The sequence below is a fragment of the Dermacentor variabilis genome, chromosome 8, assembly GCF_050947875.1.
Source record: "Dermacentor variabilis isolate Ectoservices chromosome 8, ASM5094787v1, whole genome shotgun sequence".
Lineage (NCBI taxonomy): Eukaryota > Metazoa > Arthropoda > Arachnida > Ixodida > Ixodidae > Dermacentor > Dermacentor variabilis.
In genome coordinates, this window is record NC_134575.1 from 98,887,825 (window position 1) to 98,904,305 (window position 16,481).

The 16,481-nt window shown below is 44.6% G+C and overlaps 1 protein-coding gene across 1 annotated transcript in view; it reads right to left on the reverse strand.

Annotated features, from left to right (window-relative positions):
* The window catches only part of LOC142590453 (uncharacterized), a 95,259-nt gene extending 83,666 nt beyond the window's left edge, over nucleotides 1-11,593 (reverse strand). The window contains exons 1-2 of the mRNA XM_075702577.1: nucleotides 11,364-11,593; nucleotides 10,907-11,013 (exon numbers count right to left, since the gene is read on the reverse strand). The gene's annotated coding sequence lies outside the window, so the exon portion shown is untranslated. The remainder of the gene's footprint in view (nucleotides 1-10,906; nucleotides 11,014-11,363) is intronic.
* Between the last annotated feature and the right edge of the window lie 4,888 nt (nucleotides 11,594-16,481).

A 16,481-nucleotide genomic window follows, 5' to 3' on the forward strand; every position in this document is an offset into this window, starting at 1 on the left:
GCTGACATGCATTTCTGACAAATACCACATCATGTTTGCTATTTTGACTTCTGTTGCAATTTCACTGCATCTATACATATTACCAGTGCACGAGTAGGGTTCAAGGCTGTTCTTTAAAATGCTCATGAGCACTTATCATGATCACTTCCTCATATAAGGGGTTTTGCCGAAGAGAATACAGGAATACAAGCATAATTAGACAACGAGGAATGTGGGTAGGAACGCTTCATTTTCAGCACATATTTTTTAATGAACTGCTGTTATACTGCTAAAATCTGCACATTTAATAAAAGTACACCACTCTGCTTCATCACTCCATGCTAAGTGCAAGTATCCTGTACCAGGAAGTCAAACCAAGACATGGTGTGTTCAGTCTGTGAGAATAAAAACGAGTTTGAAACATTAACGTGCAAAAACTAAAGCACACTTAAGAAAATAAACACAGCACAGGAACAAATCCAATGAATCAGAATTACCTTTGAGAGCAAACATAGTTTCTATGGCACAGTGAACAAATCTTATTCCTCTGGCTTTTTTTGTGCGCGAGAAAATATGAAAGTGCATGTGTTCTCCCCATTTTGTGTATCTGTCACCTTTTCACACACAACAAAGATGTCTCAATGCGCCCAACTGTCTTTGCATATCCATTTCTCTGCTCTCATACCAAGATACCTACAGTTAAAGGCTGTAGTATGCTTAGCTTGAATGAACTAACACCAGCTACATGCACTGTGCTGTTGAACATGGCATTGTAAGTTAGATTCATGTACAGCACATTCATGTGCTATAAACATTTGATCGTGATTGTAGGCGAGATAAATAAAAAGAAGGTATGTAAATAAAAATGTTCCCTAATAAGCTATGCAGAAGTGCTCTCCCGTTTGGACAGAAGCCGAGCGCAACTGCAGTGAACAAAAAGACAACTTATACAGCATTTAAAATCTAGGTTCTAAATGCGCTACAGATTTTTCTGAATTCGTGGTCGAAAATCAAGGTGTTAAAGGTGACAAACATTTAAACAGGTCTCTGCTCAGACTGGTAATGCTATGTGTCGCCTAGTTTGATAAAATATGCCATATCACTGGTCTCGCAAATTAAGGCTGCTGTTCAGTTGCAAGTGCAAATCACTCAATTATGTCTAGGGCACGCTTGAGCAAAAGGCAGCCAAGATTACTGTGCCACTGAGGTCTATTCCCTGACATCTGGTTTCTTCTCAGAAAGCTACCTCTCTAAAAGAAAAACCTTCACAACAAAATAACGCAAACCTTTCTTGAGAAAAGCCACCATACTGGTCCTTGAACACTAATTACGCAGTTGCTCCTTGTGATGTAATGTTATGTACGTAAGCTTCTTACACAGTACAGGAAAATTTAATAATGGCAGCATGACAGGTACACAAAAAGTAAAGGGATAAAACATCACACAGGCTGCCATCAGTGTTCATGTCTCCATTTCAATGTGGATGTTTTTAGCAGTGAATACAAGTTCTCATTAAACTGAGTCATGATATCACAAAAGCGAAGGGCAAGGGTCTTTACATTCTAAACTGACAAAGGTGCTTTATTACGATTCCCCGCAATACAGGATGTGTTTTGCAGTGAACGGTCATGTAAGGTTTTGGCTAACTACAGCGGGCGTGTCCTGCAGCGAGGCCTCTTATGTATTGCGGTAAAGCGTATTATTGCGACAAGAGCTAACCTGACATGTATGGCTTTAGCCAACAAAAGTTCTCAAGACATCATGCATCCTGCCACGAAAATCTGCTTTGTTGAGCATAGAACATTAGGTTCGTCGCTGACTGAAACCATACCTTCCAGATTCGCGTAAATCTTTCCCAATATCGGCATGCTTCACCGCAACACACAAATATGTTGTGGTGATAACGGTGGTCGAACAGGCTGGTGCAAATGTTTCGACAGGGGAGCTTGCCTTCATTGGGGCAACTGCTTTGCTTTGCACTTTTCATATATGTGAGTCTCCCCCACTCCCAACTGGAGAGATTTAGCTGGACCTTTGCCAAGAGACGTATCGACAAGCGTTTGGTAGTGGCTGGTAGAGATGCAAGAGTCTAAAAAGCGTTGCGAAATTCGGTTCCGTAAGGTTAGCTTCACCGCAGTACAAATATGTTAAGCGGTTAGACATACAAAATGTTTTGCGGTGAAGCATAGCAAGGGCACCTGGCCTCTGATGCAAAGCAGCTTCCCTAGAGGCACGCTAATCCCGTGGCTAGTTATGCAGTTCCCCGCGTGCGAGTGAGTTCCCCGCATTGGGTGGTTTCCCAGTCACATACAAAATGACATTGATTGACTGTAAATGGGCGACGGCACTATATGCGGATGCAAAAGCGTCGTTTCGCTTTCGAAAACTGCGCTCGGCTAAAGAAAACACCTTGACTCGCATATGACCAAAGCAGTTGGACAGGAAACTACGAAATTACATAGCTATTATGGAAGAAATCAACAGTTCAGAAAAAAATAGCCGTTTAAACATTAACTGGCTTACGAGGTCGACAAACCAACGGTTCAAAGCATCACAGCCACGTCCGAAATAGCGCTGAAGGCCGGCCAGTACACTTAGGCGCCTCGGCGCGCGTAATGTAACAGGAGACGGCGGGTGCACGCGTACATCATTAAGGAACACATATTATATGTCGCGCGAAAACGGTCACTTTTCACTTATGACGTGCTTCACTGCAATACGGTTGGGTGCGCTTCACCGCATTACACTGGGGCGAAGCTGACTTATTTAGCGAGGCAGGTCCGTTTATCATGCTTGGCAACATTTGACCACATTTTCTGCATTAATTTCGTTTGTTCTTTTTAATTTTCTTATCATAGTGACCCTGTATTACGCAGTAGCAGAGCTGGTACCGCGTCTTAACTGCGCTAGGAAAGGTAAGCGTGTATGCGCAGCAGGCACGGCGCTTCCTGAGGCCCTAGGGTTCAGAGACAGCAACAGTCATGTAAATAAATATGCGGTGGAAATGAGCAAAAAGCGATTGGAGGATTGGTGGCTCAAATGCAAAAAGGTGGCATAAGGTTAAATGTGTAGGAAGACGTATTTAAAGAAAATGGCGAATTTTAATAACCCACAACACAGTTAAACAAAAATAAAAAGCTGAGCATGGTGGCAACTGCCATCACCCCTTTTCAAATGGGACGCTCCTACCATCCATCCATCCATCCAGTGCAGCCCTGATGCGTGCCCTCTCCTGTGGTAGTCATCGCTGCGCTCTTCCGCGCAGCGATGCCATTTGTCTTATTAAAAGAATACATGTGATGATTAAATGAGCTGCAGCAAAGCTGGAAAAAAGCTGTAGTAACGCTGTCAAACACCATCTCGCTCGAGCGAAATGGTCCTAGAAAAAAAGCGCGATGTAACACGATCTGATGGAGCAGCTCGTCATGCCAGTGTTTTCTTACGTCCTCGTTCTTTCGCGCATCCTTCCCTGAACCAGACTACTGAATAGTTCTGTGCACGCACTGACGATCCTGATGGAGGCAATTCACATAGCTCTATATGGGATGCCATGGCCCATTCTACAGGCCGGCTGCAATTCGACGCGGCCAGAAGGTACCTAGGTACCTAGCGGTAACGCATCGAACAGCTCACAGCCACAAGCTGTTATTACACGCATATAGCATGGAAATATCAATTACTGACGCTCTAAGTGGGCACAGAATACGGACCGCTTCGCAGCGCAACCGGCCCCGTAAGACAGACGCCATGGAAATGAACGGATGTGACATCATGGGTAATAGCGGACGTGACGTCATAGGTGAACGTAGACGTTTTGGGCACCTTTCGTCTGCTGTGCCCCGCTCACACCAGACACGGACCTCTCATTTTCAACACAGGCGCACCGCTCGTAGGTTCGTAGCACGCTGCACGGAACTTCTATGTGGGCCTCTTTTGCGTGACGTAGCCCCTCCCGCCTCGCCTCAGCCTCCAGCCTCACGCGCCACAGGTACAGTGACTAGACACTGTACCACAGGAAAGGGCACGCATCAGGGCTGCACTGGATGGATGGCAGAAGCGTCCCATTTGAAAAGGGGTGATGGCAGTTGCCACCATGCTCAGCTTTTTATTTTTGTTTAACTGTGTTGTGAGTTATTAAAATTCGCCATTTTCTTTAAATATGTCTTCCTACACATTTAACCTTATGTCACCTCTTTGCATTTGAGCCACCAATCCTCCAATCGCTTTTTGCTAATTTCCACCGCATATTTGTTTACATGACTGTTGCTGTCTCTGAACCCTAGGGCCTCAGGAAGCGTGACTGTGGCCTCATCGACATCGAGATTGATACCATCACATCTTAGTATGAGGTGTTCCATTGTTTCTACATATTTACCACACACAGCACATGTGCCTTCTTCTTCGTTAAATTTCTTTTTATAGCTCCGCGTTCTAAGACATCCTGACCTAGCTTCAAAGAGGAGGGCACTGCCTCTTGAGTTATCATAAAACGCTTCCTTCCTGATCTGCTGTTTCCACTATCGATATAGTTCCACACTATGCTTCTTTTCCATTGAATTTATCCAATTTTTACCTTCCGCGTTTTAATCTGTAGTTTAATGCTCTGTCTTTCTTCGTCCTCGTGTCTGGCATACTTACTGGTTAGCTTCCTAGTTCTTTTCCGCCATTGTGAGTCAACGCTCTTTCTGTATAGGTATTTAAATACTTTAGCTGCCCACCTGTTATCGTCCAATTTCCTCAGGCGTTTTTCGTATAGGATTTTACTCTGAGCTTCCCGTGATTCGAACGATGCCCAGCCAATATCTCCCTGTACTGCTTCGTTTGTGGTTTTCCCGTGGGCACTTAGTGCTAACCTTCCAACAGCTCTCTAATTTACTTCTAGTCTCGAATAAACTTCTGCACTCCTCGCTCGCTTGCGCACCGCTCCTTCTCCCTCGCTAGGCTCCACCCACGCGGGCCGTGTATTTGGAACATCCAGAAAGGACAACGCATGGCAACCGCAGCGCCACGCTATTGGCTGCCGGCTGCGGGGACGCGCCGTGGCGTCATGCCTAACAACGTACTCTCATCGCCAGCGGTTTCGCGTAGCTTGTGGGTCGTGGCCAACGCCGTGGCCAACGTTTTGTCGTGGCTGGCACGCAGACGCGGCTATGTGAAACTGGCGTGCTGGCGCGGTCGAGCCGAGGGTGACGCGACCTTCCGTCCCATCCATCGAAGCGCCCTCTCCACCCTGCCGATTGATAGGAATCGGGACCTACGCCGGTGCGACAGTTTACGTTGCGAGGATCGCTGGGCGAAACCCATGCCGACAAGATCGGAACCTGTGAGATGGATTCGTATTCCACCACTACTACTAATGATACGCAGCGCGATGCCCTCAAGAGGTAATTAACAAAACGCCCTTGCGACTACTGTGCTGCTCACGTGCTGTTAATGCAATTCGGTATACATGGACACGGCGTGAAAGCACTGAATAGCGTTTTAACGTATGTGCGCTGGTACAAAATGTTATAAACAGTTCCGAAAAAGCCTATATTGTGTTGGATGTTAAAGTTCACACTAGATATCAATAAATGTTGCAGGTATGTGCCAATTTCTTCACCTAATTGCAGAGAACTCTCTCGGGCCGTTATTGCATTTTTATGGCTTCCTCCATGTCCCAATATGCTGAATTTCAAGTACATTGAAGTTGTTGCAGATGCGAAATGCCACTTTTATGATGTATTTGGTTCGCCTGTTAAATATAGTTTAAGAAGTTCTGTTCAAAAAGAAATTCCCATCTTTTTACAACTGGGATAAAGAATGTTACAGGTGGAAAGCTGTTATAATGGCATTGTGCAAGCTAATACTTTAATTTAAGAGCACTGCTTTAAGTGAATTTCTAAAGCACATCAATTTTGCTTGCCTTTTTCTGTTTTATAAACTAAAATGTACATCTTTGAAAGGCAGCCTGACCCTCTTTAAATTCGAAATATTGGACACAGAATGGGAACACTGCTTTCCAATACACTTGCTGAAACTGCCTTATCAGAACACCCTAGTACACAATGCAGATACATTAAGAAGTGACAAGACAGTTTGACAATTTTAATCATTGAAAGACTTAGCGAAACCTTTTTTGTGTTGTTTTTTCTTGCTTTCAGACGCTGCACATTGCCTTTTAAGGCATGTTTTCAGTGTTTCTTTTTTTATGGGGAGGGCGTGTTAACATCTTTTACACCATGTCAGTTATGTGGTGCCATAATGTGTTCTTGGATGGAGCCTTGCCCTTTCATTCAGTACAATATAATGTCTTTTGTGTCATAGGCCGTTTCACATTTGAGTATGAGTGTAGCATTTTGCTAAGTTTTGCCTCTGTCACCCAAGCTTGCAAGTTTGCTACCCACTGCTGGTGACATGTGACACATGTGACTTTTGTCCAATAAAAGGAAGTCTGTCAGTTATCCTGTGCACGGGTTGTCTTTTTGAATTACAATTTGTTGCCTATATTAGTTCTTTTGTTGCATCTCAGATTAGGAATGGCTATCATAGTTGACATCATTTAACCATATTGCACACAATGTGGATATGTACTTGCAATATATGGCCACTATAAAAATAAATAGAATAATTCAAGAATAGTGCCTTTGCATGGTGGGACAGCCTTGAATTGTAGCTATAAGGTACCTGTGCTGCAAGTAGCACTGCTTGTGCAGAATATAGTTCAACTCTACTACTTTCAAACATCATTGTTTTTGTCTGCATTTGTATAGCTCCAGTTCCTGTGAACAACACACATCTGGTGGAAGAGTGGCTTGCACCTGCAGTTGGGCCCAATGAATAGCCAAATTTCTGCCAGTTTTCATGTTATTAGCATATTAGTAGAGGCGGTCGTTCTTATAGTAGCCTGTTTGCCCAGTGTAGAAGCCACTGCGGGTGTCAGGATCTTGTACACATCTTTGGTTTTGCAGGGGACACAGCATCTGGCACATAGTTTGTCACAGGCCATGTCTTTGGAGCAAGTTGGGTTTACTCACTTGCAAAGGGAGAACCAAGCTTGTTGGATAATGATTAAAACGCCTGTACACTCAGTGGCCTTCTTCATTTTGTGTGACATATATGGTTACAGCTACACTTGGGATAGCTTTCAGCAAGCTGGACAGGAATAGCACTGAAAAACTAGCAGATGGTAATTGTCGCACTTGTCATGCGAAGCTTCATACAGTATGATGAGGGTGGAAATTAATGAGGATGTTCCTCAAGGCCTTGTAGCACATGTTATGAGTTTGAAGCAATGTGATGTATAGCACTTTTCTGATCGCATACTATAGGTTCAGCAGGTGTGGCCATGGTTTAAGTGCTGTGCAAGGTCAAGAAAACAGATATCTATGAGCAGCACCCTGGTAAAGGAGACGCTGGGAAGACTAATGGGAAGCCTGTTGAACATCTAATTGACCGAGTTGCTGGCTTCATCAGCCAAAGTCTGATAAAGAGAAGGAAGTCATCAACGCATCAGAATGTTTTTGCATATAGACGCTGCGAAGGTTCTCAGGCACGCCATCAAGTCTTAGTGCGCTGGCTATGCATGACCAACTACATATGCCTTCTGTTTGGACAAAGAACTGCTCATTGTAACTGGATGAAGATGGAGTGGACAGAAATAAACGGCAGCTCCATTAATCTGGTTTCACTGGCATCAACACTGATTTGTAAGTCCGCATCGCCATACTACACAATGCCTTCTTGGGTGACATCAATAAGGACCAGCTTGAGGCAAGGGGTAATAGACATCTTTACAAGCTAAAAATGCATGCATGCATGGAGAGCACTTTGTGTCCAAAAAGTAAAAATTTAAAATTAAATTATGGGGTTTTACGTGCCAAAACCACTTTCTGATTACCTGATTAATTTCGACCACCTGGGGATCTTTAACGTGCACCTAAATCTAAGTACACGGGTGTTTTCGCATTTCGCCCCCATCGAAATGCGGCCGCCATGGCCGGGATTCGATCCCGCGACCTCGTGCTCAGCAGCCCAACACCATAGCCACTGAGCAACCACGGCGGGTGTCCAAAAAGTAGGCACTTCCACAGGGGCACTGGAAAAGGAACATATTATTGACAGTGGGCAAAGACAAGTTTCTCTGCTACTATACACCCAGCATTGTTGCCATGTAACTACATCTGAAACAATCCCTCTCACAGAAGAAATCATCTTTGTGTATGCATAAAGAGGGCAGCAGGCAAAGCCCCTTCAGCAATGATGCCAGCTTCAAAAGGCCCACTTGCACATCCTGAATGCTTCCTTCTTAGACTTTGCTGGGTGCAAGCATTCTACTGTCAAAAGTTGTCATTGAGAGCACTGTTCGTTTGGTTGCAATACAGTGATTGCAACAAGTTTCCCTTCCTAGTTGGTCTGAAGGCTCACGGTGTTCATGAAGCAACACCATGAGATAAGCAAGGTGACTGGATGCCTTTAAGCCCTTGTTCGTTTATCACACTGTTTTGTTAGTAACAACCATGAGATCTGAAACCAACAAGCTCAAGTTCGGCACTCTAATGGTTACTGTGGAGGATCCATAATAAAAAGCACAAAACAGAAAACTCAACGGAAAGGATAAGGCACCATTTAACACTTAGTATTGCTGCAGTCCACCTCCTTTTATTTTGTCTGGTCCATGCTACACTTTTTTCTATAGATAGACATGAACTTATCCTGTGCGCAGCTTACGGCAGAGATTTAGGTGATGTTCCCAATCGGTGTCCAATTTTTATATACACTATGTGCTGGCTCAAAGAGGCTCGGAACACTGCAATGGAAGCTTCTAGTAGAAGAGGTACCCGGAAGAAAAAGAAACTGCTACAACCACCTTGGCAACATCTTGTCCCCTTAATAAAAATTGTGCTTCCGTATCAACTTCAGCCCTCCAGTTTAGAGTAAGTACCAGTGCACTTATGAACAACGAATCAATTCTCAAAGAGCATGTGCAGTCCAGCCAGAAGCATAGGCATGAATCCGCATTGTGCTCCTGCATTGAAGGTGAATAATGCATTACAAAACGGCGAATGTGCCTTAGTAAGCTTCCCGGCAATATCAATTTGTAATGTACAAAGAATTGTCAATAAATATTACCAAGAGCACAGATGCACTTGCAAATTATATCACAATTGAAAATAATGAGTAAACCTATGTGCCATTTCCACTCTTAGTATGCTTTACTGCACGATGCTACACCCCTGTATTGCGGTGTAGCAAGCTACGAAAAAAACGTTGCATAATTGAGCTTTTTAAAATTACCTTTTTCGCAATACACCTATGTACTGCGGTGAAGCATACTAAAAGTGGAAAGGGGCCACTGTCACTGGATATAAAAAAGAGTTCTTTAATTATACTCACGCGCAACCGCCGCCTCTCAGGTCGCCTGAGTGGACATACTATGCTGAGTGATAGCGGTCCCCTCTCACTTTTAGTATCCTTCAGCGCAAAACTAAAATGTACTGCGGCGAAGAAGCAGTACATTTGTATTGGGTGAATAAACAAATGGTTTTTACAACAGTACAGAAATAAACGCGCACTATGCATCAGTCTACCACATGGAAGAGCGTCGCAACAAAAGGTAGCTGATTCACACAGGCTGTGTAGCCCGCTTATCAGTCGTAAAGGCTATTATGGGAAATTCAAAATTTCAAACACACAGAAATATGTTTATATGTTTACGTTCGTACTCCTTGCGTAATAAGACTGCCAGAACTTCCACAATAGGAAGTAATTAAAAACACACAAATGCAAACAACACAGACATATGCCTTGTTTTCAACTCGGTCGTCATGCAAATGACATATGCACGGAAAAACGTGAACATGCTGTGTGTTAGCATCGTAAACTTCATACTAGGCAAGGAGCACACCACAATCCCGCGACAGCCGCTAATGAGACCAAAACAGGAGCACATATCTGTGAACGTGCAAATGGAGACGCCCAAATTGTCAAGGAAGCACGGGTCACACAACGCAGATTCTGTACTGCCAGAGCTCACCGAGGCGCAAGTCGCACTGCCGCACCACCACTACTCGCGCCTTTCCGCCAAGTAACACAGAACCTACCACCAACACACAAGCAACGCAAGCACGATCACATAAGCAACGTTGAACAACGCGCGGTCTGCGCGAGCCGGAGAACGAACACGCCACGGCGACGCTCGGCGCCACCATCATGCCTTCTCAAAAATCCCTAAACGATCCTGTCCCTAGGCACCTAGGATCAGGTCACGTGAGAGATTTTTGTTCGACAATTAGACGCACGCGGCCACGGTGCACGCGGCCTGCGACGTCTGGAACACGGTGTAGTCTAGTCAGGTCTAGTCAACAGGAGAGCACCGGGAACGAGAGTTATCGTTTGGCGCCGTTGCTAGGAGTGACATCACGGCGTCCCGCAGGCTCGTAAGCCAATAGCGTGGTGCTGCGGTTGCCATGCGTTGTACTTTCTGGATATTCCAAATACGCGCCCCGGATATCCTGCGCCACCTGCTTTATTATAACCTCAGGTGCGCACCTGAGGTCTCCGTTTGCTGGTTACATGTGCCCGGTCATCGAGTCAGATGGGTTCGTGTTGGCTTGCGCGCGTGAACACATACTTGTTATTTTAGTTAGTATGCATATGTTTATAAGTTTATGCGGCCAATATAACTACTAACATTACTTCGTATAGCTGTCCACTAATTTGCTATCGCAATCGATGATTCGCCTTTCGGGCGAAAGTGCGACTTTTTTAGCCCTTTATTGATTAATGTTGCCTACAGGCAATATATACCAGAAAGAGTTTTTCTTGTTGAGTTTCGGTATTGGGTACGATTTTTCTGGCTTGCCTTCGGCGAATACTGAATGGCAATCAAATAGTCTCCCGTTGTAGTGGCGTCACGCACGTGATACAGAGCAAATGAAATGTATACCTATCACACACATGTCACGGGAGCTGTCTGTACAAATTCCAAACGAAGCCATAGGTTTCTTGGGTGAAGCCCACTTCCAGTGTTGTGCCTGATGTTCCCTCCTGCTGCTGAAAAAAAATTCCGCAGAATATTTTTTCCTTTTCGTTGATTATATGCTCATGCTTCATGCGTTTTGCACATTTACATAAAAAATAAGCATTTTCCATGTATTTATATAAGTACGTACAGAAAAAGAATATCTAAACTTCAACAGATAAACGAAGCTATAGCGATAAGAAACGAAAGGCAGGTAAAGTAAGAAGAGGAATAAAAAGTGTCTCGATATTCACAGTCGGGGATCGCCACCTGTACAAAGGAAGATGACTGACTTATTTTTATTCTCGGAAGAAGATTTTTCTTGCGCATCAGCGAATCTGTAGTGCAACTGACTCCGCGCGAAATAGCTTGAAAGACTTACCGTACATTTCTCCAGCTATTCCGTCAGTGCTTCTCATTCATTACGGGCGAAATTGCAATGTCAGTATCGTTATCCGTAAGTGACACCTTCGAAATTGTTAATTCACTTCGTCTTTGTCCGGATTCGTGGCTATTGTGCTCGCACTGTCGGTGTATGCGCCATGTACATTCAGGACAACGACAACGAATGCCCGCGAGCTCGCGCTCTGCCCGTCTTTCGTCCATCCTGGTATCCGTTCCTGATCGTTGGCAATGGCGTCATGGCCAGACGAGCGTTTGAGTGCTGCCGAAGAAAAAGCCATAAGAATGTGCGAAAAGATCGACGCCAAGCTGGAGGAGTGCATGGATGATCCCTCCAGTGAGACTACAGACGATACGCTCAGGTACGATGAGGGAGAAGAGGAGGAGGCAGCCACCAGGCAGGAGGAGATTCAGCGTGAAGATCTACACATGAAGCTCAAAGAGCAACAGGAGAAGCTACTATCGGTCGTCAGGCTTCGACTTGAGCTGGCTGAGTGTGAGAAGACACTTCTGGAGAGCCTGGTGGCGTCAGCCGCGGCTGATGAAAAAGGAAACAGCACGTAGTACCCCGCTGCTAGACCGAGTGATCGGAGCCTGTCGCTGCCATAGGTTCTTGTGTGCGCTGGGACACAGTGGCTAGACGGAGTGAGGAGTCATGCCATTCGCCGGTCATATCGACCATTTGATGGAGCACAAGTTCATGAACCTCTCGACAGACCATTGTCGACAGACCATTGTCTCCTTCAACGGACAGGTGGGCGTGTTAAACCAGATCGTGGGAGGGAAATGAAAGCTGTCGGTGCGGAACAGCATGACGGATGCGCAGAAAAAGCGGCTCGCCACGTATCGAGAACAATACAAAGCCGTCACGCCGCGGACGGCACCGCTTTTGCGAAGAGTCACAAATAGTTCGCCGTCGTCATGCGCCGCGCCGACAGCGAGGACAGGGAACCCGCACGCGCTGTGCCGTTGTCTGAGACTGCGTATCGCGGTGTGCAATTTCTTTCTCTCGTTCTTATCTATGCAGCATTTAAATGAAAAGTGGTAGTCCCCCTATGCTTTCCCTGGCTTCATTGTCTGTTTAACCCGCCATGGTTGCTCAGTGGCTATGGTGTTAGGCTGCTGAGCACGAGGTCGCGGGATCGAATCCTGGCCACGGCGGCCGCATTTCGATGGGGGCGAAATGCGAAAACACCCGTGTAGTTAGATTTAGGTGCACGTTAAAGAACCCCAGGTGGTGAAAATTTCTAGAGTCCCCCACTACGGCGTGCCTCATAATCAGAAAGTGGTTTTGGCACGTAAAACCCCATATAATAATAATAATAAATCATTGTCTGTTTGCTTTATTGGGTGTAACTATATGGGTAAAGGGAGTGAATTGTCAGCAGTGTTTTTTTTAGATACACAAAAGCCTGGAATAACGACAGCAGCACCAATGCAAATGACAAAATAATCTGTCTGAATGCTCAGTCAGCAGTCATCGGTGGATGATGATTTAGTGACATACCCTTTGAAGCGGGGGGGGGGGGGTAACAACTATTCACCTACCCTGTTGTTCGAGCTAATCAGACAATCTATACGTGCTTATCAACAAGCCTTTTGCCTACTTCTTAATCTTTTGTATCTTCCTTAAAAACTCTAAATCTAGCTACCTTGTGCTGTTACCAGATACAGGCTTACTAAGCCTGTAACGGCGCCGGTCCTCTCAATCTCTTCCCTGCTTTTATCTTCCACTAATACTCTAAACTTCACTTGATTATCTCAACTGCTGACCGGTTAATGTTTCCATACGCTTTGGATCCTAGCGCTTCTGGTAGGTTAACGTTACCTAGAGGTCTTAATGGGTGAACACCTTCGCATTTCATTATAATGGGATGAGTTGTCTCCGGATTTTTGCTGCAACAGACGCAAGCCTCATCATGTTGCGAATATTTGGTCCGGAATTTTTTTGGCCTTAGGGAACCAGATCGGGCCTCAAATAGCAAGGCACTGTCTTCCGTGTTATCGTACAGATTTTCCTTTATAATTTATTCCTCTCCATTCTTGTAAATTTCCATGCTTCTTTTTTTTTTATCCATTTGCACCATTTTACTGTCTCTAGCTGTTTCTCTCACGTTCTTGTTTATGACTCGTGGTCGTCTATTTACACTTTCGATTACCTTGTACTGTGTTGCCAACTTTCTTGACCTCTTCCTCCATTCCCTGTCAACACTTTCGAGGTGCAGACATATTTGTGCACTCTAACCACCCATTACCTGCATTTTCCTGCGTCTTTCTTCAAAAATAATTTTGTCCTGCGCTTTACTGACTTCAAAAGATGCCCAACCCATGTAACACTGTACTGCTTCATTTGAGGTTTTACCGTAGGACCCGAAATCCAACCGGTCTATCGGCCTTTGGTTAAATGTATACAAAGTCGGCAAGGTATCTGATTTTAGCCACAAAATAGCATTTATGAGCGTTAGCGTTAGCCACATTACTTCTTTCCAAATTCCTCACACCGCCTCATGCTTATTGTATCCCCAAATTGTTCTATCTCTAATTATTGCGGCATTCCGCTTCGCCTTCATTCTTTAGATTCTTAGCGGATGCATGAGTAGGTCTTTCCTTCGTTTATGTATACTTTCAGGTATATTATTGCTTGGCTATAGGCATGGGCTTGGTGTTGATACCACTTCGTTACTCGTCTCTCCATTACAGATCATAACTACCGATTTTTTCTGTGCTAAACTTACGGACCAGATTTGTCGCTGCATGGCCACATATGCTCGCAAGTCTCTGTAAATCTTAAGACATGTTTTAACATTTGAACTAAAGAAACAAATGACTAGGAAGGATAGACAAGGTCTTCCTTAGTCCTTTGTTTTTTCAGGTCAGCTGTTCAAACTCATCTTAGCTATAAACCAACTAGCTCAGTTGAATACCGCTTCGTAAATCCCTTGCATTGTCCGCTAGTAGCAATATGTCGTCTGCATATATCAGCCCAGGGACATTCTGTTGCACCATTTTGCGATTACGGATGTAGTGCAAATCAATACCAGCCAGTCAATCCAGTCGCCCTTAACATAAAGCCTGAGCAACAATGGAGACAGAGGGCATCCTTGTGTTTTTGTGAAATTCCACTAGTTCTTTGCAATTCCGGCTTTCCCATATGCTTTGTACTCGGTCGTTCTTATATAACTCGCTCTGCAGCTCCCCGAAATTATCTATGCCCTCAGGCTAGAGAATATCCCACGGCAATTCCATGTCTACATTTTCGTAAGCTCCCTTATTATCTAGAAATGCTATCCATAAACGTCTACTCTGAGGTTTAAACTCTCTATGCACTGAGTTAGCACAAAAATATTATCTTCGAAGCGTTTGCCTGGTATCAGCCCATTCTGTAGTTCCCTCAACATATCATTTCTTCCCCACCCAATTCGACAACTCTAATTTATGACTTACATTGTTATTCTGTACATCACGGACGTTACTGTAACTGGTCAGTTCAAGCACCTATTATCCTTATTACCTTTGACTTCGTGGATGATGTTGATCTTGCTTTTACGCCACTCACTCGGGATTGCCTTTGTTTTAATCACTTGCTCTATGCCACTAATACGCTATATCTTGCTCATGGACCCAGCTGTTTCATTAGCAGTATCGGGATTTAATCTGGTCCTGCTTCTTTCCACTTCGACAATTTTTTAGCCCTGTTTAGCTCATCTCCTGCTGCATGACGTCTACCAGTTCCTTGTAATCCCAGTCTGCTGTAGGAAGCGCCTCCATTTTCTTCTCTATGCTTTTTGCGATCTCTGCTATTTGCTTTTGATCAATCTTTAAGCATTCTGCTGCTATTGGTTCCTGTCTTGCGTCGGTCTCTCCGAAATTTTAAGGTTATACGTTTACAATTGCTACACACGCTATTTGTTTCTTGTTCATCTATTGTAATTTGGTCTATAGTTGTTCATAAACCATTTCTGGGACTAAGGCGTAGCCGATACATGACTGCCAGTTTCCGCATTGACACGTTACATGTCTATAACAATTAACTGTATAAAGTTTTGCTCCTCGCACAGATCCGGCACTAAAGAATAGTTGTAATCAGTCTATCGGTCTCGATCTGTCTCGAGTTGTTGTCTCAGTCCCGCACGTACATATCTTTATTGATAAAGAGCTTACTGAAAACGAGCTTAGTGCGATCACCTTCTTTCTTAATACTTTTAGCGAACTGTAAGAGCTTTCGGCGTTTTTCACGAACAGGGGCTGAGTAATCTCGGGAGATACTAAATATCGTGTTCTTTAACTTAATGCCCATGTTTAAAACAGATTCAACCTTTCCAATTAAAATACTTTGCTATAATTGGTCGTTTCTTATCTGCCGAAAATGCGCCTAGTCTGTGCGCTCTCGCAATTGTGTTCACAGTTAGTTCGAGCTTATCGGAGCAAAATTCACGCACAAATTTTTCAGATTGCTGCCACGTTTCCGCTTCATCAGTATAATCAATTCCAAATAACAGAACGTTGGCATGGTGGTGATGGTTCTCTAAATCATCAATTTTGTCCTGCATGGCCGAAAATGCTTTTTCGTAAGACTGGGGAACCTGCGCACAAACTCGCATGCCAGCCTGTGACTCAAGCGCAATAACTCGCTTTTTAAGTATTTGCACTTCATTTTGCATGGTAAACTGCATGGTCAAAACTTTGCTGACCGAATCCAGATTCTTGCGCTTTAGTCATTGGCCCCGGGTTTTCCTCAATATCCCCGCTAAGCAATAACATGCTCCAGATACACAGCTTCACGCAGATACGCAGCTTCACGAACACGTTTCAAATAGCCAGGGAAAGGGAAACTCCACTCGCGCGAAGATAGACAAAAGCGCATTGACGATCTCCACCGAGCTTAGTTCTTTGAGGGGCACCGCCACTGGGAATTTCGTTGCGGAGCATAGTACATGTGAGAATATGCCGATAGCCAGACTGTGTTGCAGGAAGCGGTCCCACTGTGTCTGATATGAGCCGGTGAAACAGCTTCGTGACAATAGGAAGAAGTTTCATTGGTGCTTTAGCATTATCTCCGGGCTTGCCTATGCGTTGACATATGTCGCAGCTTCTCACG